Source organism: Lepidochelys kempii, chromosome 10, assembly GCF_965140285.1.
Source record: "Lepidochelys kempii isolate rLepKem1 chromosome 10, rLepKem1.hap1, whole genome shotgun sequence".
Taxonomy (NCBI): Eukaryota; Metazoa; Chordata; order Testudines; family Cheloniidae; genus Lepidochelys; species Lepidochelys kempii.
The window spans coordinates 61,497,877-61,522,817 of NC_136389.1; the positions used below are offsets into that span (position 1 = coordinate 61,497,877).

Genomic DNA, 24,941 nt, shown 5'->3' on the forward strand with positions numbered 1-24,941 from the left:
GCGGGGAACATTTCTGTTTAGCCACAGGCAAACAGCCCAGCAGGAATGGGCTCCTCTGAGTGTCCCCTGAAGAAAAGCACTCTATTTCAACCAGGTGACCATGAATTATATCTCACTCTCCTGAGGATAACACAGAGAGATAAAGAACGGATGTTGTTTGAATGCCAGCAAACATACACTGCAATGCTTTGTTCTACAATGATTCCCGAGTACGTGTTACTGGTCTGGAGTGGTAAAGTGTCCTACCATGAAGGACGAAATAAGGCTGCCCTTCCCAGAAACCTTTTGCAAAGGCTTTAGGACTACATCTAGGAGAACCGCAAATGCCAGGGCAAAGTAATCCTTTCACATGCTTGCTTTTAAACCATGTATAGCATTTTAAAAGGTACACTCACCAGAGGTCCCTTCTCCGCCTGCTGGGTCCAGGAGGCAGCCTTGGGTGGGTTCGGGGGGTACTGGCTCCAGGTCTAGGGTGAGAAACAGTTCCCGGCTGTCGGGAAAACCGGTTTCTCCGCTTGCTTGCTGTGAGCTATCTACAACCTCCTCCTCATCATCATCTTCTTCGTCCCCAAAACCTACTTACGTATTGCCTCCATCTCCATTGGAGGAGTCAAACAACACGGCTGGGGTAGTGGTGGCTGAACCCCCTAAAATGGCATGCAGCTCATCATAGAAGCGGCATGTTTGGGGCTCTGACCCAGAGCGGCTGTTCGCCTCTCTGGTTTTCTGGTAGGCTTGCCTCAGCTCCTTCAGTTTCACGCGGCACTGCTTCGGGTCCCTGTTATGGCCTCTGTCCTTCATGCCTTGGGAGATTTTCACAAAGGTTTTGACATTTCGAAAACTGGAACGGAGTTCTGATAGCACGGATTCCTCTCCCCATACAGCGATCAGATCCCGTACCTCCCGTTCGGTCCATGCTGGAGCTCTTTTGTGATTCTGGGACTCCATCATGGTCACCTGTGCTGATGAGCTCTGCATGGTCACCTGCAGCTTGCCACGCTGGCCAAACAGGAAATGAGATTCAAAAGTTCGCGGTTCTTTTCCTGTCTACCTGGCCAGTGCATCTGAGTTGAGAGTGCTGTCCAGAGCGGTCAGAATGGAGCACTCTGGGATAGCTCCCGGAGGCCAATACCATCGAATTGTGTCCACAGTACCCCAAATTCGAGCCGGCAACGTCGATTTAAGCGCTAATCCACTTGTCAGGGGTGGAGTAAGGAAATCGATTTTAAGAGCCCTTTAAGTCGAAATAAAGGGCTTCATTGTGTGGAAGGGTGCAGGTTTAAATCGATTTAACGCTGCTAAATTCGACCTAAAGTCCTAGTGTAGACCAGGGCTTACAGGGGTGTGCCTGGTACTTTGCAAAAGGTGGGGGATCTTTGGTTTTGACTTTAGGTTTCAGGAAGAGACAAAGTTAGGTATCTGGATAAAAGAAGCTCTGTGGAATTTAGACTGGTTCTCAGCTACTGAGAAGTCAAGCCCATCAATCTGTAGAGTCAGAGAAAAATATAAAAGAGTAAGATAATCTCTGTGTGCCTCTTGAAACTTTTCAGAGACTGAACTGGAGGATTTTCCCAAAGTCACCCAAAGAGGCATTACCAGGAGTTGAGAGTAAGAAAAGCAAAGGATATTACTATCAACATATGAAATTTGCTTTGTCCTAATGGCATTTTTATCATTCTTAATTAATATTATTTAGCTCCTGACAGCAAAATACTTAGTTGAAAACCTTCAACCGTACATAGCTGGAACAAATTTCATATAAGATACAAACATTAAGTGGGCAGTATATCATGCTACATTAGCATCATAGAATCAAAGTACTAAGTATAGCCAGTAAATCCACATTATTTATCTGGATGATAATGTATATTCACACAATATTAAATAAACCATGTAAGTAAAATTACAGCTATGTCACAAACTGACAAAAACAAGATCATTCAAACTTAAGAATGACAGTGTGTAATTAATTCACCGATCCTGTTTTCCTAAGTGCAGCTGTACTAAATCAGTGTTCATTACCACAATCTGTGCCTACCGCAATATCCTACAAAAACAAGATGGTTAATGACTGAAGGAGGCCTAGATGAGCTCTGGATTCAAACTGTGGACAACTAGTGTCTGAAGAGCTGTATATACGATTATATTTTGAACTAGTAACCTACTACAAACTGCTTTGTGTCACTATATGCAATTACCAAATTAGGACTGATTTGACAAAGTTGGCCATCTCTAATTTTCACTTCGGAGACATCTTACTGAAATGTAACCTACTCACAATAGGATGAACATTTCATTTGTGGGGGCCAAAAAAACCAAAGGCTTCTGCCTGACTGAAAATATGCTCTTAAAAGCTAAGCTATTTTGAATTATAAACAAAATAAATACATACATATATACATACAAAGGAGTCTGAAACAACTGATTTCTAATATTTTTAAAACTGGTTTTCTTCTGTTTTTCATTCCCCTTCTCCACTAAAATTTAGATTTTTTTAAAATCAAAATTTCATTGCAATTTCAAAATGGGAAAATGACATGAAAACTTCATTGAGTTTTTTTCTGCTGCCTAAGCATTTTTAAATTCTAAATTTCATCAATTTTTTGCCCAGCTCTACTCATTTCCGGATCTATGCATTCTTGATGTAAGGCTACAGCCAGAGAAAATGACTTCTCTAAAAAGAAAGTATGCCCCTGGGGCTGAAATCTTATTTAGCCAGATTTAACTGCAAAGTGAAGTGTTAGGGCAAGTTAAGAACGCTTTAAAAAAGGGTGTGGAGTATTACCATGGACAAAATCAGGTCTAAATATAATTCAGGTATAACTAACAGCTTCCATACTTTAGCTGAGCTAAACAAATAGTTAATAGGATTCAACTAGATTCTTTATTCAGCTAAACTCACAAAAATGCAACAATTAAAGCCATCTTATTCCCTTCAACCATTTTCCTGTTGCTCCCTCTAGTGTCTTCCAGTATGTACTGTATTTACTTCTCATGAATCTTTACAATTAGAAAAGGAGTACTTGTGGCACCTTAGAGACTAACCAATTTATTTGAGCATAAGCTTTCGTGAGCTACAGCTCACTTCTAGCTCACGAAAGCTTATGCTCAAATAAATTGGTTAGTCTCTAAGGTGCCACAAGTACTCCTTTTCTTTTTGCGAATACAGACTAACACGGCTGTTACTCTGAAACCTTTACAATTAGAGTAGATACAGTAACGTCATTATTGTATTTGTTGTTATTCTGGAATTACTCTGTGTGCTTGGACTCAGAGGCTATTGTGTTATTATCCTCTCCAAAAATCATGATAGCTTGCAACTAGTAAATCCATTAGAAGAAAGGGAGGAAAAGCAATGGGATTCTGTATTAGTAGGCATTTTCTTCCTTTAATTCCAGAATGCAATGAGAAAAAAAGATATTTTTCATCCATGTATCCTACCCCAATTTGTGAAATTGCATTCATTCTCATAAAAGCAGTGATTTAATCAACAGCATCCTTAAATATTCAGAAGTGTATCCAATGGTGTATATACCTGTAGTTTATCTTTGCAAAACAATAGCTTTATTGACATGAAATGTGACATATTTCATCAATATTTCATCACATTAGACATATAATAAATCCTCAGTCCTTGACAACTCTGCCCTGATGTAATCTACACTAATGCTGTTTTGTTACAGTTTGCTGACATCTGTCAACAACATTGTTAACCACTAATTGCTGTTCTTCATCCTGAGAACATGTCCTGATTGCTAATGGAGGCCAGACAAATATTTTACTCTACTAAAGAGTTGCTTTGTCTCCTGCCTATTTTGGTGAAGGGGGACTCCCTAACTTAAAGGGAAGATAGCATAGGAAATGAATTAACTGATTACAATAATGATGCTGAATATGATGGGAACACAGTATAGGAGCTGAAATGTAGGTTTAATTAAGTCAGTTGAGAGATGTCTTTCAATTGACTTCTGCGGCTTTGGGTCAGGTCCATAATGCTTTCCACTTACATAGAACCTTTAATCTGAAGATCTTGAAATATTTTTCAAAGCTATGTATTATTAACCCCAGTTTATAAATAACTAAATTTAGCTAAAGAGAGATTAGGAGCCTAAATTTCTTTGTGAATCTAGCTCCTAACTGCTTCCTCAAGCCCCTTAATCCAATATTTAGGCTCCAATATCTACAGCTGACCTGGGTTAGGTGCTTAACTCAAGGAGAGGTCTCACAGCTAGGAATCTCAAGTGGAGGGAGGTGCCTATGGCCCAGATCCTTCGGCATTAGGGCCCAGATCCCCAAAGTTATTTAGATTTCCAACTTGACCTGAGCAAAGGTGCCTATGTTCCTTTGAGGATCAGGGCCCTAATGCATCTCATTTTTGGCTGGTGCAGGTGGTCACCTGCTAACAAGGGTGCCAAAATAGGAGGAGTCGGGGGCTATGGGCCCCATCACTTTTTACCAGCCATAAAGGTGAGTGATGGGTGGAGAGGAGTGGGGAAGAGGCGGGATGGGAATGGGAATGGGATCTTGGGGAAAGAGGCAGGGCAGAGGCTTGCAGGGAAGGGAAAGCGCAGGGGCTCAAGGAGAAGGGGCAGTGCGAGAATGGGGCCTCAGAGGGAATGGAGGTAGGAGGGTTGGGGCTCGGGGGGGAAAAGGGGTTTTGTGGGGCAGGGCTATGATTTGGGTGCCTGTGACCCCCCCCTCCCCACTTTTAGGGTGCTTTTGCCACTCCTGGCTGTTCACCTTGCTCGCTTCTGAGAATCCCTATCTAGGTACGTAACTCTCCCTATGCATTGTATGGGGAGCCTGGACAACTAAGTCAAAATTGGGAACTCCCGCAGGGCACCTAGTTTGCAACACTCGCAGTTGCAATGCCTAAGGGCTTGTCTACACTGGCACTTTACAGCGCTGAAACTTTCTCACTCTGGGGTGTGGGAAAAACACCCCCAAGCGCTGCAAGTTTCAGCGCTGTAAAGTGCTAATATAGACATTACATACATTAGCTCTGGTAGCTACGCCCCTTGTGGAAGTGGGTTTTTTATAGTGCTGGGAGAGTTCTATGTTAAAGCGCTGCCACGGCAGCATCGCCAGTGAAGACATGCCCTAAGTCCCCTTTGTGAATCTAGCCCCAAATGTCTTGCACATGATCATTGTTACTGTGGGGCCAACTGGCAAAAAGCTCACTGTTCTTTACAAGCAATTCCTGTCTCAGACCTAACAAAGTCACTACACCCAATATACCACTTTCATGGTACTTATCCATAAAGGGTAGCATGTGAGGTCTCTACTGAAAGCTTGCAACCTATTGATACTCATAACCATTGAGAGATATGTGTATGGGTAATAGTTAAGGAATAATGTAACTATATTTAAAATTATGGTCTCGTGGTCTTGAAGTGAAAGTCACATATCTGAGGGCACGTCTACACTGGCCAAGTTACAGCGCCAGCAGTTACAGTGCTGCTCAGAGGGCGCTGAAGGAAAATCACTGTTGTGTGTTCACACGTTGTCTTTCATCAGAGGAGAGAGTCAAATGAAAAAATTCATCAGCAGGGAGGGGCATGGGGGAATGGAAGGTCTCAAGAGGAGGAGGGGTCCTGGGATGGCTACAGATTTGTGTATATCCAGGGATCACACCGACCTTCTCCTTTGGAGTATGTTGCAGCGGGTGCTGTACTTCAGCAGGGCCAAACTGCAGATGGATGGGTGTTGAGTGCAGTGGGTATTGGGAGTCCACACTGCTGGACTGTGAGGAGGGAGGAGCAGAATGCTGCAGATAGAGAGTGGAGCTAGTTGGTTGATAAGAGTGTGTCGGCAATGTGTGAGGGGAAGAGGGCACATGGGAAAGAGTTTTGTGACAGCAGCTGCAGGGAAAGGTGGGCATGGAGCTGCTCGGTTTGAAGAGCTAGTACCACCTGGAGCATGTCAGCTTGGCGCTCCATAACTGTTAAGAGCCGCTCCGTGGCTTCTTTCTGGTGTGCCGCATTCTCCTTTCAGTTCCTCTTCTTGCTGTCCCACCACTCCTTCAATTCCTTTTTCTCAGTGTGGAGAGGGATAGCTCAGTGGTTTGAGCATTGACCTGCTAAACCCAGGGTTGTGAATTCCATCCTTGAGGGGACCATTTAGGATCTGGGGCAAAAATAAGGGACGGTACTTAGTCCTACTGTGAAGGCAGTGGACTGGACTTGATGACCTTTCAAGGTCCTTTCCAACTCTATGAGATAGGTATATCTCCATATTAAGCAGTAAAGTGCATCATAAAGTTCTTCTTGGATACTTTCTAATGCTTTGCAACCGTTCTGCCGCCGATAAAGAGGGAGGCTGTGCTCCCAAGGTCATCTCTGTGAAGTTTAATGCAACATTTTACAGAAGCAGTATTGTTTGCAACACAGACAACACTGTTTCAGTGCTTTAAAACACAGCCAGTACTCACACAACTGTCACTAACTGGCTGACCCCAGGCAAGCACACATAAGCCACAAGACCACAAAAATGGTGAGTAGCCACAGGGGCAGGGTAAATCACTGTTCCTGGACACTGCTGTACACTAGGCGTGTGGCTCTTGGGCACTTGGGGAGAGCCAGCATTGTAGGGGGGCCCTGATCATCATTCCTGTCCCCACACTTTCCACAGAAAGTGATCATTATGGAAGATATCTCACTGCTGAGGGTGAGCAGGGAATCGAGAGGAGGGGCTTCTCCAAGCCTGCGGCTTCCACCCTGGCCCCTATGTGGCTAGCCTGTGTGCAGCTATGGTCCCCGGTCCCGACAGCACAGTGAAGTGAGGGAGTGTATCAACAGCCTGTTCCGCTGCTCAAACTAGGCATGAGGTGGGAGACAAGCCTGCTTTCTGCAACCCTCTTGCCCCCAACAACTCACTTCAGCAATTCCCCAAATCAGATCCACTTACCCGGAGCCTCCTATCCTGTCTGCGCTGCACCCCAAGATCCGACTGGCTAGGGTCCTCCGGGGTAGAAAAGAGCTCCTGACTGCATGCATCTCTGGCCTCCAAGTCATCCTCTGCCTCTGATTCCCCCTCCTCCTCTTCATTCAAAATTGCCTCCTCCTGGCTCGGTCTGCTCTCAACTGGCAACAAAGCCAACCAAGTATCCACAAGGGACTTTGCAGTGGAGGTGGGGTCACCACTGAATATTGTGTCCAGCTCTTTGTAAAACTGGCAGCTCGTGGGCGCAGCACTGGAGCCGCGGTTTGCCTCCCGCGCCTTGTGGTAGGCATTCTGCAGCTCCTTCACTTTGACGCTGCACTGCAATGTGTCCCGGTGATGGCCCTTTTCTATCATGCATCTAGAAATCTGTCCATAGGTATCATAATTCCGACGGCTGGAACACAGCTGTGACTGCACCGCCTCCTCTCCCCAAATGCTGATGAGGTCCAGCAGCTTGGCATTGCTTCCAGCGGGGGATCGCCTGGTGCGTGGAGCAGGCATGGCCACTTGGAAAGATGCACTGAGACCACTGCACGCATCACTCGCAAACAGGAAGGGGACTTTCAAATTTGCAAAGGAATGTACAGGGTGGGGCTGATGGTTGGTCACCTGAGGGCAGGGCAGTAGAGTTCAAACCGATGGCCAGAGAGATGAGAACAGGCATTGTGGAACACCTCCCAGAGGCCAATTGCAGCGCTGTAATCACCACGGTGTCTATACTGGCACCGCAGTGCTGTAGCCATGGTGCAGAAAGCTCTACGCCTCTCATCGAGGTAGTTTTTTTAGAGCGCTGCATCTGTGCAGTTTCTGCTAACTAAGTGGCTTGGCAGTGTGTACATCTTGGGAGTAACAGTGCTCAAAGCTGCTTTACTATGCACAAACTTGCCAGTGTAGACGGGGGCCTTAGTGAAGGCCCATTCAGGCAGGAGGGAATTTCACCCCTCCATGGCTAGCTGATTATGTAATGTATTGCTCAATTGTCTATCCTTGCACCAACCCAGAAAAGTAAATTGAAAACCATCAAAGACAAACTATAAACATCAAAACTACTTGGAAGTGAAAAGGAATGAAAGGACATTGAGGGGAGTGCCCTATCTGTGAATAACAACAAAAGACTGAGTCAATGGAGAAAGACACTCTGAATCCCTTCACTTTAGGAAGTACCTTGATGAGTGGGGTTGGTTCATGAAAGACATGGTCCTAGCTCCTTGGGGCTAACATGTCCTGCAAAAACTGAACTTTGGGCAGAGAATCTCTACTTTATTAGCTAGGAAAGGTAACTATTAATAAGTGTAGGCCGTACTTCACTATTTATTATTTTGTTTTACATGTAACCATTTGTTTCTATCACTCATACTTGTTTTTATCTGAATCTCTACTCTTTCTTAAATAAATTTCCTTTTGTTTTGCTATATTTGAACTCAAGTGCTGTAGGTAATACAGGAGCAATGGTCTAAGGTAAAACTGTCAAACTGGGGTACATTTTCCTTTGGGAATACAGGATCTGGGAATTCTGGGAGTGTCCGGTGATCAGGGGCTGGATACCACATGGGGAGACTTTGAAGGGACTTGGGGGCTGGGGTGCATCTATTGTCAACATGCTAGGTAAAAGCAAGACTGGTATAGACCAGAGGAGAGTGCTTGAGTGGCTGACGGGCTGTTTGTGTTAGGGAGCCAACACCCAGCTAACATAGGCAAGACTCCCTTGGGCTGGAGGCAGGTGGCAACAAGGTGACTCTCAGCCCTGGGTGCTCTGAAGATGTCACAGTCAAAGTAAATCAATGATAGAGCTGGAATTAGAATATAGGCCTCCTTATTCCCAGTTATATATATTAAACTACGTAACAATGGACAATACATTATGAAAAAATGCACAAAAAATACCACTAGCAGTTGAGGTCATGACTGTACCCCCTCACAGAGAAAAGGCCCCTATGTCCCATCCCACCCACAGCACCCCAGCCTGCCCAATGCACATCCACTTTCGCTGTATTATCCTTGGACTTGTGGAGTGCCCTTGCAGGGCATGATCAGCCTTACTTACGATTGTGTTCTCTGTGCATTTTTCCCAGTATCACTAGCTGGTGTAATATGTGATACTTTCGCTTACAATCTAATTCATTTCAGCTCTGATTCGACAAAAAAATTATATTCTGTATACATCACAAATTCTGCATAAACAGTATTTGTACATGACATATTTTTAGTGGTTCTAAGATACAACCTACTTGCTTGAATCTCCGCTCTTAGTCTGTATTTACCCAATCAGTCTGATCTATCTTTATGAAAAGTACATAGACTACTGTTGACAACCAGAGCTACTCAAACAGGAAAAAGAAATACAACAATAAAAATAAACTCTTTATAAGCTTGTGTCCCTTGCCAGATTCACCCAGACAATAACATTTTTGTTTGTATACATACTTGTGTGGGTATAGTAAAATATTTAATTTGGAACATAATTAGTGAAGGTCATAAGGATTCCTAAGACTGTTCCTAAACTCAGAAGACTAGATCCTCAGTTCGACCTAATTACTCTTTGCACCACTTCGGTGGTGCAAATGGAATTGGCAGCTGCTTTCTCGCAGTAGCTGTAGATTCTCTTTGTAGAGAATAGTGGGCTGCAGCAAGGCTGGTGGAAAAGAGGGTTGGCAGGAAGGGGCATTTAAGAGCAAAACGGGAAGGGCCAAAGCACGATGCACTTTGGTGACCCTGGCCAGCAGAGAAGCCCTTTGAGAAGTATTATGCAAAAATGAATGGACCCATTATGTGGCCAACTCTCATAGTTTTAACATAAGTCTCATGACATTTGGTGTTTTTTCTTAAAACTCTAGACTAGTCCTGTGAATATACCAGAATCTCAACTTTCATTTTGAAAAAAGGAAAGTTTTTAGCCCAAAGGCTGTGGACATGAGCTTGCAAATGTGAACCCTAAAGGTGTGAAAGCCAGAAAAAGAAGTAAAAAGGAACTATAATGTATTATCTTTAAAATCTCATGACTTTTAAGCCAATTTCATGATTTTTAAATGCTTGGATCTGGTAAAATGGCACTTCTTATTGAACTCAGTGGAAAGAGTGTCATTTACTTCAATGGGGGTTGGGTCAGGCTTTACATGAGCACTTATGACATAAAGAAGTTGCAGCAATTTAACTTAACCATTTAGTTGAATTGGCACAATCTGTGGTATGGCCACCCTTACATTGGATGAAATCTGACCTCTAACAGTTTGGGGTAAGCTTAACAGATGCAAGCCAGATTTAAATGTATGTAAAAGTGTCCACACACAGAGTTCCACCAGGTTAGCTAAATTGTTGCAACATCATACTTTTAGTTAAACTGGTGCAACTTTGTGTGTTGACCCATCTGCATTGAACAACTATTGTATAAACACTATTTTAATCACTTAGAAACTTTAGCTCAACAACAGTTATTTGGCATTACTACAGGAAGGATGAAAATGAAAACTTCAGAATGGGACAATAATAGGTATTGGAGGTTTTGTTTTTGCCTAGGATCAATACTTAAAAAAATCCATTGATCATATTATACTACCATGTTGCATATTATATTAAAACTTCCAAAAATATACTATTGATGAGGAACAATATATTTAAATAGAATGCCTTGTTACATTTACAAACTGTATAGCACAAGAACATTTTATTTTAATATCAATCTTTTAGTATAAAGGAAATTGGAAATAGTGAATATATATTTTGTGGGACAGATAAAGTTTCTACTGGATATTAGGTTACAGTATTAATATGCATAGTAGTTACTTTTATGAAATGACTAGTTTTCCCGAGATAAGAAAATATGGTGCTGAAAGACAAAATAGAGACTACAGAGTTTTTGACCCTCTCAGTGAGATCCAATTAAGTTCTGAGCAGTGACCTTCTCTTTGTGTCATATTGTGTTAAAATGTATGTGACCGCTCTTCTTTTGGAAACTTCCATCTATCGATGATTAAGGTGAGGCTGTCAAACTCATTTATTTGGGATTACAGGAGGAATTCACAAGAAGTTCCCAAAAGCAAAAGTTACATTGGGTTTATCCATTATGTTACATGGCCTCATACAGTTGTTTCACTTTCACAATAAGTGTCTATTATTTATAAAACGTATAGTTGAAGTTTCTGTTAGCACCAACTTCAAATTACTAGTGTTTACCTTTTCTGAGAGAGAGAATTCTATTATTTTTTAAATAAGTTGACTTCGATTATCTCATTTTGCTTTCAGTGTGGATACTACCAAAATCCAAATAAGTGTATTTGACCTTGATAGCCTGTGCAGAAAAAGCTATATCTCAATGTTAGTTTTCACCTAAAATATTATATTATAGGCTTGTTCACTGGCACAGCTATAATCAAGTATCTGTCATCATTTCCATTAAACTTATATTTTATGGGGTTTATAACATGCACACATAAGATCTCTCTGAAACTGAAACTTGGCATAAAAGATCTTATCTCCGAAGTGAAAGAGGTTTTGCTTTATTACAATTTAAAATAACCCTGTTGAGAGATTTTAAATTACAGAACTGCAAAAACAAAAATTAAATGTAGATAGAAAGAAATGTATATTTCAAAGTTTCAGATGCATTATGGATTTCATTTCATTACATTAAATAATTCACCTCCAAAATATACATTATATATTATATTATATTATATATATAATATATATTATATATATATAATATATATTATATTATATTATGAAATATACATTATATATACTATATAATTACATCTGTTCCATTCAGACTATGATTACATTCCATTCAAATTCAATTCACTGTAAATTTGGAGTAACCACAATAACTTTACAACGCAAACAATAAAATCATAATGTGTAATGTGATGGCATCCCGTCAGAATGGAATGAGATATAAACCCTAAATGATATTTCAGAACCCTTATTTGTCTTTGTAACCTAGCTTGCTGTCTAACGTCATTGAAACCTAGAACTCTGCCAGGAAATTCAGGATGGTTTGTAAATAAAAGCCAAATATTTTTTCAAAACTACCTCTTTTATATATATATATTATAATGCATTATTTGGTTAGTAGTATTCAACCAACTCTCAGATAAATATTTGTAGGTCCAGAGTTTCAGAATTTACTACCTATACTGAACCTGCAAATGAGCATTTGTGCAGTCAAAATGAGTTTATGTGCACACTGTCCAAGTTCCATAGTGGTCCGTTCTGAAATTTAGGCCCATAATGTACATCTCCAAATGATTAGTCACAGGGTGTTCTCACACTATGACAATTCATATGAGGGAAATCTGATGGGAGGAAGATGCACACTGGTTATTAGAACAGGTGATAGTGAATCAGGACTTGGTTTCTATTCCCATGCTCTGCCATTGCTGTATGATCCTGGGCTATCCACCTAAGCCAAAAGTTTTAAATGCTGAGTGCCTCAGTTAAACACCTAAATCCATATTTAAGCAATCAAATACGCAGCTTGATTTTCAAAGGTATTGAAATTTTACAGCCCCCACTGATTTCAAAGGGTGTCCGACACCTACACCTGTGAAAATCAAGCTACGTTATTTAGGAGCTGAAGTTTAGGGCGCGTCTTCACTAGCAACGTTAAAGCGCTGCCGCGGCATCTTGAACGTGGCTGTGCTGATGAACTGTCTGCACCGGCACTTTACAGCTCAAAAACTTGCATCGCTCCGGGGTGCGTTTTTTCATACCCCGGAGTGAGAAAGTTGCAGCGCTGTAAAGTGCCAGTGTAGACAAGCCCTAAGACATCCATGTTTGGAAACGTTGGCCTTAACTTCTCTGCACCTGAGCCTGCCCATTGGGAAAAGTGCTAATTCTATGCTGCAGAACTTTACATTCACTTACACAAGCCTCACTCCAGCTGCCCAAAGGTGGGTGAGATAAAAATTTTTATTGGACTAACTTCTGTTGGTGAGAAAGACAAGCTTTGGAGGCTCTACAGAGCTCTTCTTCGCATCTGGGGGTGGGGGGTACTCTGAGCCTCACAGATAAATACAAAGTGGAACAGACTGTTTAGCACAAGTAGTTAGCACACTTTCCAAGGGACCATTCAATGAATTGGCCCATTAGCACCTCTGCAGTCCTAGAACAAAAAGATTATTGTAATAAGCCATAAATCCAGTGTCTCTGTTCAGTCCATGATTTTTAGTGTCTAGCAAAGTTATAAATTTAAGCTCCCAGGCTCGTCTTTTGAAAGTGTTGTACAGGTTTCCTTTGAGGAGAAAGACCAATAGGTCAGACAGTGATGGCCGTATGGCTTATTACAATGCTCTGTAACCCACTGACCCCCTGTCAAGGCTGATTCCCCACTCTGGCACTTCGAGTGCAGAAGGTTTCTAAAAATTAATACTGGCCACTCCTGGCTTGTATTAAACTCCAAGGTTGCAGCTTTTCTGACTTGTGTGGTAGTAGCATCTACCCATCCAAAGTGCAAAAACCCCTTTGAGAACCCAGGAAAGTGCACTTGGGAATTCCTTCCTGTGGGGTACCCTCAAGCACTTTCATCCCCCACCCCCACCCCGCTCCCCACCCCCAGGGAAGAGCTGAGAAAGAAAACAAAGGAAATCAGCTGTTGCTACCAGCTGATTAAACAACATGTGTACAAATCTCTTAGGACACAAATTCAATCCTGTTCCTAAAAAAGGTAAATTTTATTAAAAACAAAAAGAAAGAAAATACATCTGGAAACTTAGGCTATTGCTAGATTTAAAAAAAAAAAATACAAAAATTAAGAATCAAGAATAGCTTTCTTGAGTAAAGGTTACAAGCCAGAGTAAAGGTTACAAGCAAAACAAAAGCACCTGGGGTTAGCACAGAGGAATCCACAAGCCATAAAGAAATAAAAGAGATAAACCTAAACACATCTTCCTAGACGCTTTCTGAGCTACTTACATATCTGGGGTTTCAAATGAGTAGCTTCTAGGTATGATCTGATGATTTTTCATACCTGGCCCCTCTTACAGCATAGCTGCTCTGTCCCTTCTCTCTGGGAGAACAACACAGACAGACAAAGGGGAAATTTTTTCCCAATTTTAAAAAGTTCTAGCCTTCCCATTGGCTCTTTTGGTCAGGTGTCCACTCCCTTCCTTTTACCTATTGACTTTTTAACCCTTTACAGGTAAAGCAAGTAGACACCTACTAAGAGAAAAGGAGGACTTGTGGCACCTTAGAGACTAACCAATTTATTTGAGCATGAGCTTTCGTGAGCTACAGCTGTGAATTACAGAAGTGAGCTGTAGCTCACAAAAGCTTATGCTCAAATAAATGGGTTAGTCTCTAAGGTGCCACAAGTAGTTCCTTTCTTTTTGCGAATACAGACTAACACGGCTGCTACTCTGAAACCTACTAAGAGGAATTTTATAGCGAGCTGGCTGGCTGGATGTCTATAAAAGGGAGCTACCTTCCCCCCCACCCCCCATTTATCACACCCTCTTTTTGTCCAACAACTGCAGAGGTGTTAGTGGGCCACTCAACCTTGAATGGTCCGTAAGGGCTTCTCTACACTGGCGTTTTACAGCGCTGCAACTTTCTTGCTCAGTGGTGTGGAAAAACATCCCCCCCCTCCCCTCCCCTCCCCTCCCTCCCCCCAGTGCAGCAAGTTTCAGTGCTGTAAAGCACCTGTGTAGGCAGTGCACCAGCCCTGGGAGCCGCGCCCCTGGTGGAGGTGCCTTTTTTCGAGCACTGAGAGAGCTCTCTCCCAGTGCTGCCCCGCAACCACACAAGGCATGTTAAAGCGCTGCCAGGGTAGACTAGCCCTTAGACTGTGTGCTAACTGGTTATGCTAAACTCTGTTCCAACTCCCAGTTAGCTGTGGCACTGGGAGTACCTTCCCGGGACCTGAAGAGCTCTGTGGCTGTGAAAGCTTGTCTCTCTCACCAACCAAAGTTACCTCAGGGCTTGTCTACACTGGCACTTTACAGTGCTGCAACTTTCTCGCTCAGGGGTGTGAAACCCTCCCTCCCCCCATCACAGCAAGTTTCAACTATTCCCCTGGTGGGGGTGGGTTTTTTTTTATAGCGCTGGGAGAGCTCTTCTCTCCAGGCCTGCACCGCGGCCACACAAGCCACGTTAAAGCGCTGCTGGTGAAGAGGAGCCCATTGCTAACACGATTGTCCTGGAGTCTCCAGGAATTAAAGGTTAATATTCAATTAAATGTTCTGTCAGGGGATGAAACCTCCAGGAATAAGTCCAACCAGAATTGGCAACACTACCCACCTTGTCTCTCCAATATCCTGGGACCGACAGGGCTACCCCTACACCGCATACAAAGCCCCATTACCATGTGAGAAACAGGCCGGATTGTCGACATGTCTCTTGCAGAAGCTGCAGCCAGGGGGGCAGTGCGACTGGGAGAGGCGGGAAGCCCTCACCTGGCAGGCCTGCCCTGGGTACACCCCGCTGGCTGCCCGCCCTGCCGCGGGGAGCCCGCTCCTGCGGCGCGGTGTGTGTGGGAGGGGGCCCGACTGCACCACCCAGTGCAGCCCCGTTCCCCACTTTGCCCCAGTCTCCTGCCGGGGCGGGTTTCCTGCCCAAGTCCCGGGCCTTGCCTGGGCTCGGCCTCTCCCGCCGGTCGGGAGCAGGGACGGCGAGTTCCTGCCGCACTGGGGCCACCTCTAGCGCAGTAGGCCGGCGGCGGCCGGTCCGCAGCCAAGGCGGGGTCAGGCCAGGGTGCAGGCGCTCCAGAGCCGGCATCAAACCTGGCGGCGCTTTCTTCTTCCGCACCCCGTCCCCTCCTCCCGCGGCCTGTGCCCGGGGAGCCGCCGCAGGTAAGGCTCGCTCTGCCCCTGCGCTGCCCCTCAGCATCCGAGCCGGGAGCCGCTCCGCTTGCGCGCGTTGTCCCCTCCGGGGACAGGCAACCCCCCACCCCCTCCAGTGAGATTCCCCCTCTCCTACGTTGTCAAGCCCCTTTGGGGCCCCGTTAGTTTCTGCCTCCACCAGCACGAGCCTGCATCGCTGGTGGGCCGGGGCGCTCTGGGGCACGGGGGGCTCAGTGTCCTGCCAGCCCTGCACACTGTGCCAGACCGACAGGGGTAGAGATTGGGGGGGTTAGTGGTGTGGATTATTTGTGGCTGTGGGATATTTAAGGCCAGAAGGGGCCATCACGACCATCGTCTGACTAAAGTTCGTTGTTTGTTTTAGTCACTTTCTGTGACGCACAGAACTTGTAAGGCATCTTGTAAGCAAATCTGTGACTATTTTATAGGCGGTTGCAAAGTTCTCAATGGGAGAACATTTTACTGAGGCTGGAAGTGCTTTGGTCAGGGGCTGTTTTTTTAATGTATTTATATAGCGCCTAGATCCCCAACTGGGTCCTCTACGCAGTTAGGCACTAATAATGAGAATAATAATAACTACTAAATATCTCATTATTAGGGGGATATCACAGACTTTTGCTTCCCAAAGCATTGTTGTGAGGATAGGAAAGCAGCCTGAGTTTCTGGTAGGTATGAGATTTTTTGTGCTATTATTTTGTTTGTTTGGTGGGATTTTTTCACCTATGTGTGGATAAGAAGAGCATTGCTCTTGATATCTCTGATCATTATGGTTTGCAGAATGATTTTAGATCTTTTAATCTGCGATGTAAATCAGATTTTCTAAAGTGCAGATCTTGATTGCATTACTCACTTTTTTTACTCAGTCCTTACTTGAGCAAAACCTCATGGCAGTCAGTGGGAGTTTTGTCTAAGTAAAGACAGTAAAAACTGAGTAAGGACCTCAGGATTTGGACCCATGTGAATGTAAGGTAAATACCATCATTTATATCATTTTGTAATATTCAGATTTGGGTGCCTGAAGTTAGACATCTAGATTGGGATTCTCAAAGCAACGTAGGGGATTTAGATTCATATCTGCCATTAATTTTAGTGGAGGATAGGTGTCTAAATCCACTAGACTCCTTTGAAAAACCTCTTCTCCAATCCAAATGAGGGCTTTTATGTTTAGGTAAATGAACTTTGTGCATGCAGGTTTGAAACTATTGTACAGTACAACTATTTTATTATTTTTCCTATTGTAGTCCTATGCTATTCAATTTGAAATAGCTGATTGTTGATTCCCATTTCCCTTTAAACTGGTCTGGTTCTGTGTTGCTTTTATTGAGAGTTTGTTCTATGAGATTTACTCTGATCAGCGTGAACTCTTGTGGTGTTACTGCATTGATTCATCATTGCTGTCAGGATACTTTTTTAACCAGTGTTAGTGATAGCAACAGAGCATTTATAACCATTTTGTCAAGTTTTGACATGTCAGTATGCCAAAGATGTGATATTTAGGAACTTTAATAGCACAGATATTCATTGTAGTGTATTACTTCTGTGTGACAAGTTTGCTAGTTAATATGACCATATTTGGAGTGGTGGGTGAAATTCTGTGGCCTGCGCTGTGCAGGAGGTCAGACTAGATTATCATAATGGTTCCTTCTGACCTAAATATCTAAAATATCTATGAATATTCAATTACACTAGTAGGCCTTTCTAGTGAAGTTTTTTTCCCCTTAAGACAACACCTTCGCTATAAGCAGGTGCTCACTGTAACCAGTAGCACAATCTGCACATTCAATGCATTGAATCAATTTTGAACTTTCTTTCTACTTCACTCTAAACAGAGTTTCTTTGTATCTGAGCTGCTTATAAGCAGGTTCCAAAGTATGTGTAATAACTCACTAGGAAATGTTTACACTAAACAGTAGTATGCCATATAACAAAGAACAGTGCAGGGAAGTCATCTATTTAATATTGGAGAAGATACACAAAGATGGATGAATAGCAAAGTGAAAATATAAGGGGAATTTTGGGGTTGCAAAGTTTCAGTAAGATACAGTTAATTACGTTACTAAGTAGAGGTGATTATACCACTAATTAGAGGCCATAGAATAGGTATGGAAAATGCTTTTTTGTTTCCTTTCTGTAACTGATTCCAATTTTGTTTGTTGTTTCAACATTACTGGGTACTGTGTAGCAGAACCCAAAACATCACCTATTTGATCAGCAGGTTTTTATGCTAAATGAGTTCAAGGTCACCTAAGGGAGACAAACTCTGACTACCTTAAAACATAGTTGGCTGTGCACTGCTTGTCAGTTTGTTCATGAGACTTCATGGAGTTTTTTTTTCTCAGATTCTCCACTTCTTCTTGACTTCCAGTTGGATTCTAAGACTTTTTCTTTTCACTTTAAAACAACTTAATTGCAGACATGTTTTGCAGGTTAATGCATTTTAGAATCCCAGGATTCCTCATAAAAAAAAAACTTCTACCAAAGTTAACATAAATTAAACATGACTCTGCTTCAGTCCATGGGCTGACATGGCTTGGGTAATAACACTAATACTTAGCACTTCAATAGTCTTTGTCTTTCCACAGCACTTTACAAACAGTGGTCCTGATCCTGCAGTCATCTCCATATTGGCAGACCCTTTTGTCCATGCATAGTCCCACTGAAGTCAATGGGGCTTTGCATGGGTGTCTGCCCACACAACAGATATAATAAGCAGCAGCTTCAGTGGGGCTGCCTGTCTGCAGACTCAGCAGATAGCACTGTTAACTTTCTGAATGTTAACTGTTCCTAATGTAATCTTTACAATGGGTATAAAATTAGTATGAAATCCTGATACACTTGTAGTCAATGTGAGTGGGCCTTCTTAAAGAATAAAAGTTTTCATTCTGCAGGAGGAGGGATAGCTCAGTGGTTTGAGCATTGGCCTGCTTAAACCAGGGGTTGTGAGTTCAATCCTTGAGGGGGCCATTTAGGGATTTGGGGCAAAAATTGGGGATTGGTCCTGCTTTGAGCAAGGGGTTGGACTAGATGACCTCCTGAGGTCCCTTCCAATCCTGATATTCTGTGAAGTGATGGGCCTGGCTCATCAGAGAAGATTTCCTATTGACACTGTTGACTGAATTTTGCAAAGCCTGATTAAGGTTTTTCAGCAAGCTGTTTCAGCACATAAATAACTTGTATGGAATCCCATACAAGAAAGCTTCCATGACACTACTCATTTAAGAATTACCAACAGTTCATACCCTTGTGAAAACTTACACTACTTTACTACAAAAGGATATTTCATTTTCTGTAGCTAAATCATGCTGTTGCTGTAGATGTTAAAAAGCATTCAAATGCAACAATGATGGAGATAGTAAATGACTGGATAGAAAATAATTTATGTTTGTGGTTCCATAACCACATAAATAATTTATTTCTTATTCAAATAACTTTACAAAGTTAAATACAGAATCCCTGAGAACTCTCATTAAAATCAGCAAGAGTCTCTTTTATTAGCTTACAAAAATATGTTTGATGGCTATGTAAATGTTTAGCTAAGAGGATAATAATTTCTGTGAAGCCTTCATTGTCTGGGGATGAGGTGGTCAGAATTTATACTGTGTCTCACACACACTGTAATTTTGCATTTTCTTTTTTTCAGTAAGTTTAAAATGATATAATTTATAAAATAACATGACCACCTCAAGGAGGTGAAGATTATTCTACTGTATACTGTGGTAGTGTGTTAACTATATGTTCTGAGTAGCTGCTGTTTTCACTGCCCCATTTTCCAATTTAGGTACAACATAAACTATTTTAATTAATATTGTGTCACCAAAAGGGTTTGAAATGGCCAATTGAATTCTACCAAGATAGAGTCTTTTGATGAAAACATATCTTTATTGATTGTAGAAGAAGAAAATCATTCTTAAAATGAAATCCACAGAAAAATCATATCCCTCAGAGAAAATTTCTGAGTGGCAGGCTGAGATTAACATTATAAAATTGAATTTGTGCTGCAAACCTTTGATGTAATCAGCAGCTGGGAGATGGTGTTGCCCTTGCTGTGCTCCTTCTGATTGTGGTGAATTACTATGTGGAATGAAATAAGTGTTTCTTGTGTCATTTGTTCAAGAAATACAAACAAGGTATTACTAGGTGGTTCTTGCTAGTTAAAATGGGTTGTATTGATTCCGGGTCCCAGTCTCTTGCTCCTTTGGACTGCAGAGGCAGTACATTCATATCCCAGGGGAGAGCTGTAAGTCACTCTCAGCAGTGACTCCTCTGGCCGATTAAGGAGTAGCATTGACAGATCCCAAGAGGAGTCCCATTAAGTTTTAAGATGGAAGTACAGTGGCGGCCTGAAGGAGGAATATGAAGGGAGGAGGCCTTTTGAAGCAGAACTGAATAATATATGTGAGATCCTTAAGGTCCTGTCAGGAATATAGAGGACCATTAGGAGTGAGGATGTGGGGTCGATATGTTCAGAGTTGGAATAATTAACCCAACACACTTTCCCCGATGACTAGAGTTTACTAAACAAGGAAAGCATACTTATGCCTCCATACGCCCTGAGGCTACGTCCCCTCAATTTAAAGAAACCATTCATTTGTGCACTCTCCACTGTGTACTGTATTTAATAACATAGGACTGGAAGAGACCGCTTGGGTCATTAAGTCCAGGCCCCTACTAATGCAGACAAACCTCTCATATAATTCCATTCATGAACTTATCAAACTCCATTACAAAACTAGCTAGGCTGTTTGCCCCAACTACTTCTATAGGGAGGCTGTTACAGAACCTCCCTCCTCTGATGGTTAGAAATTTTCTAGTTTTTAACCCAAATGAATTCATGTCCAGTTTATACCCATTTGTTTTTGTACCAGCATTGTCCTCTAGTTTAAATAGCTCTTCTCCTTCCCAGGTGTCTTCCAGTCCTTATATATGTACAGAGAGCAATTATATTCCCTCTCAGCCTATTCTAGTCTCCTCTCGTAAGATAGGATCTCCGTTCCCTTGATCATCCTGCTAGCCCTTCTTTGTACCAGGTCTAATTTGAATTCATCTTTCTTGAACATGAGTAACTAGAATTGTAAACAGTATTCCATGAGGATTTTAATCAGCATCTCATACACTGGCATTAATAGTTTCCTATCTTTACTGGAAATGCATCACCAGATATATCTAAGGATCACATTTGCCTTTTTTCATGATCACATAACATCGATGGCTGAGAGTCATCCTGTGATTGCCTAAAACGCTCTCGTCTTGCTCCTCTGTTTTTTCTGACAGATGCATCCCTAGCTTAAATGTTTACAGTATTACAAACATTGCCCATATTTGGCAATATATTGTCAATCAACTTCCTATTTAATAACTTTAAAAATATAATTTAATACATCTCTTGCTTTTGTTATAATTTTTGTCTTTTTCTGTCTTTAAACAACATATTTTCTTTATTATCATGGTTCTCTTTTCCTATTTTTGACATGTCCTCTTGTCCTTCTCTTGCTCACCCCTTTATTTCTTTCTCTTTTTCAACATTGTGTTTCCTACCTCCTCCCCTATAACTTCTGTATCTCTGTTGTATTTCCACTTCTCCATCAAATATCTCTCAATACCATATTCCTTTTTTTCTAATTTATCCCCTCCATTGCTCCCACCTGCATACAGGTCCATGCACCCACCCACTCCCCAAGCAGTAGCAGAGTGCAGTTAACCTATGCTTCTAAGTTTCATGACTACAAACAGGGTTCGGAATGACAACTGAGATGAACAGCAAAGTTATTAGCAGCCACAGCAGCAGAATTGGAGCTATGTGTCTGGAGACTTAGAAAGACAGCACTATATTCTACAACTGGTTTACATTTGGCAAGTTATGTAATGGTCAAGGCAAGATTTTTTTTAATGCCTCTCGCAGAGAATTTCTTACTTGCTGCAGACAGCGAATGAATGGAATTTTAAAGCTCTGGAAATGATTATATTATATTCTTTGAAAATTCTGTTAATTACTACCAACACTTATTTCCTTAAGGATGATGTGTGTTACGGTTACAATGTGTAAGGAGCTTGTGAGAGTTGTGTGAGTATTTCACACTGGGACTGTAGGCTGCAGGTCAAAATATACCTTTATTGAAAGTAACTAATTTTATTTATTAAAGATAAACAAAATTGTTGACAGGACCATTAATTTTTTTAACATAAGCAGTAAAACAGAGGTGTCAGGAAAAAAAAGCCAAGGAACAGAACAGAAACATGGAAATAAAATAGGTTCTTGGTTACAGCAGCCTTACAAAACTGTCATGAAAATTTTCCAGCCTGTGCCTTAAAATTTACTACCTTACATTTTACCATGATGAGGCAGCTCATGGAAAAAAAACTAATGATATTTTACTCACCTATCAAAAATATATTAGTCTCGCTGGGTAAGTAGAATTTTGCAAGCCTGAGAGGAAGCACACATGCAGTTCAACCCACTTATCCCATCTTTCCTCAAATAGTTCGATTGTTGACCTAATAAAAGCAGTAAGTCTTTCACATCTCAATTCTTTTATTGTTGTTGACCACACGTCTGTAGTATGCATTTGTTTTTGCACCTGTGGTAATGAAATGTATTTGCTGGCTGCAATTAATTAGTTTCTGAAAGCTGTGGCATTTATTAATATGAATTTCTTAACATATTTTAACAACAAATAAAGTACATGTGTAATCCAAGAATATGAAGTTCTAACAAAGATACAATAATTAGAAACGTAAACCCGCAAAGATTTTTTTTCTGGTAGGTGGTAGATTCACTGTACTACCTGCAGAGTTCTCTTTGAAGTTTTTTATACGCTATATAAATTCTACTTGAGGAACTTTTAGTCACATGTTGAATGACGGCCTGTAACGTCTGGAATGAGGCATCTGTCAGAATCAATTTTTCATTGCACCAACTTATTGAGGCAGCAACTCCTGGAGAGGGAGATTCATCATTCAGAGGACGATACATATCAGAAACGGTGTGCTCTGACGTCTATGTTCACAATTAGGGGGATCATTTATTCTTTATCAATAAATGATATACTGCTCTTTGAAGGATTCCAATAGGAAACTCAATACAAAAGTTAACTGGGGGGAGTTGTTATTGACTTCAACAGGGTGTAAGCTTAGTTTTTACATTTCATATCTCTCTGCATGTTTTTAGGTTTTCTACTTAGCATCTGAGCATCTCATGGACACTAATAAATTTATCCTCAGACTGCTTCTTTGAGCCAGGGGAGTGTTGTTATTCTAATTTTAGAAATGGAAAACTGAAGCACAGAGACGTGTGACTTGCCCAGCAAGTCTGTTGTTGACAAATGCTTTCCTTAGGGCAGGGACCAAAGGGGTAGGGGAAGAGGTGGGCTATGGTTGGCTTACCTTACGGATCTTGGGGTTCTACAGAGAAAGCAAGCTCCAGTCCCATGTGGGAACTACCTCTACATGGTGTGACTCAGCCCTCTCCTCTCTGCTCAGTGTTGAGACTTCCTGGTCATTCCCACATCTTTTTTGCTAGTATTCCCCGTCCATAAAGAAAAATCAATCAGGAGATGGAGTCATGAATTTATTTCTATTTGACATCCATACCAGGACAGCGTGACCCACCTGCTCTCTGGTTCCTCAAAGCCCCTACCCTAGCTTCCAGTGGTCTTGCTCTGCCTGCATAAGGGGAGCCTTCGGTTTTTAATTACAGTTTAGATTCTGTGCAAATGATCCAGAATTGCAAAAGTAAAATTGCTGAAATCCTCTAAATTATATGATCTGTACTTTACTCATGACACAGTTTTTCCAGGTTAATAATGTTCTGTGTTGCACTTCTGTAGAACACACTGTTGCTAAGGCCTCCCTAGAACCAGCAAGGGAGGCAAGACATGGTCACTAGGCAAGCCAGAGGAGGGGAAGCTCTGGCTTGTAGCTTGGTGTAAGATGGTGAGATAGCCATTTGAGAGGAGACTTCTGGGCAGCGTAATCATGATGGTCCATTGGGAGGACAAAGGAAGGAGTTTATTAGGCTGTGGACAGGGAACAGGATGGGGGAGGGAAATAGTTCTCCTCAGGGAATGACAGGAGTCAGTTTTTTTTCTTGACACCCATAGACTTCTCATCAAGAGAGCTTTAGAGAGTTAAGATTCTTATCTTTGAGAATTATATAATGACATCTAATTCTCAGGTAGTCTGTTCCTATGTTTGGGGCAGGAGTGTAAAGGTGTCTGTAAGTCACCTTTGCATCTGAAAGCTTGTGTAGGAGGTCAGACTAGGTGATCATGATGGTCCTTTCTGACCTTAAAGTCTATGAGTCTGGTCCTGGCCTAGGAGGTAACATTTGTCAGCCATTCCATAAGGCTCATTTCAGAATTTCCAGGCTCTTTCACATACTTGCTGGCCTCAGGGCTACTCTGACATACACTCTGCTTCTCATTGATCCCAGTGAGGCCTAGGAGAAACTGAATAGCTTAAATGCAGTGGGCTCTGGCCTGCTTCCCTACACACCTTCACCTGTTCCTGCCGTCTGCCTTAGTTCTGGAAGACAGATTGGTGCATAGCCCCTTTGCTATCTCTGCACCAGCTGAGGAGGCTCCATGTTCCAGCAATATTCTCAGAGGGCCATTTCCATACCCAGTAAGTCCTCTTCTGCTGCAAGAGTGGCAGAAAAGGGCCCTAATATAACTAAGAATCAGGCCCAAATGTCTTGATTGATAGAAAACGTGTATAGCCTTTTAATCATAGTTTCTATATTTTTAATTGGTTGTTAACTGCATTTGCTAACATGGTGTTGGTACATGAGTATTTTGAATTTCTTCACTGAATATCTGAACTTCAGGGTTTTGCCAGTGCATTGTTGCAGTATTAAGGTATATATTACAGTTCCTACCTCTCACTTCCCCAAACAACTAACATTTTTTTTTCTGATTCTTTATACATTTTTGGTCAAAGTTTAATATATTTATTATGGATCCAAGCTAAGTCACTTCCTAGCATTGAAAGAAGCTTGATTGAGAGTCGGGTTATGGGTTAATACCAAGAATCAGACATGCTTGAGTGGACAGAGCTGGTGGAATTTAACGCGTGTTGCTGATAAGCTACATGTAGCCCAGATATGCCTCTGGCGGTATTTGACTTTGTGGAAACAGATTATACCTTTTAAAAGGTATACTCTGATAAAAATCTGTTGATAAAATATAAGAAATTTTGCTTTAGGTGCATCCT

General features: G+C 42.0%; 1 protein-coding gene across 6 annotated transcripts in view; it reads left to right on the forward strand.

The window, feature by feature from the left end:
* The first annotated feature begins 15,373 nt into the window (after window positions 1-15,373).
* WDR72 (WD repeat domain 72) overlaps window positions 15,374-24,941 on the forward strand; it is a 218,629-nt gene continuing 209,061 nt past the window's right edge. For 4 of the 6 annotated variants that reach the window (XR_012153995.2, XM_073303831.2, XM_073303834.2 and 1 more), the window contains exon 1: window positions 15,374-15,725. The gene's annotated coding sequence lies outside the window, so the exon portion shown is untranslated. Of the gene's footprint in view, window positions 15,726-16,332; window positions 16,400-24,941 lie in introns of all 6 variants that reach the window. The other 2 variants (XM_073303832.2, XM_073303833.2) reach the window with 2 other exon arrangements.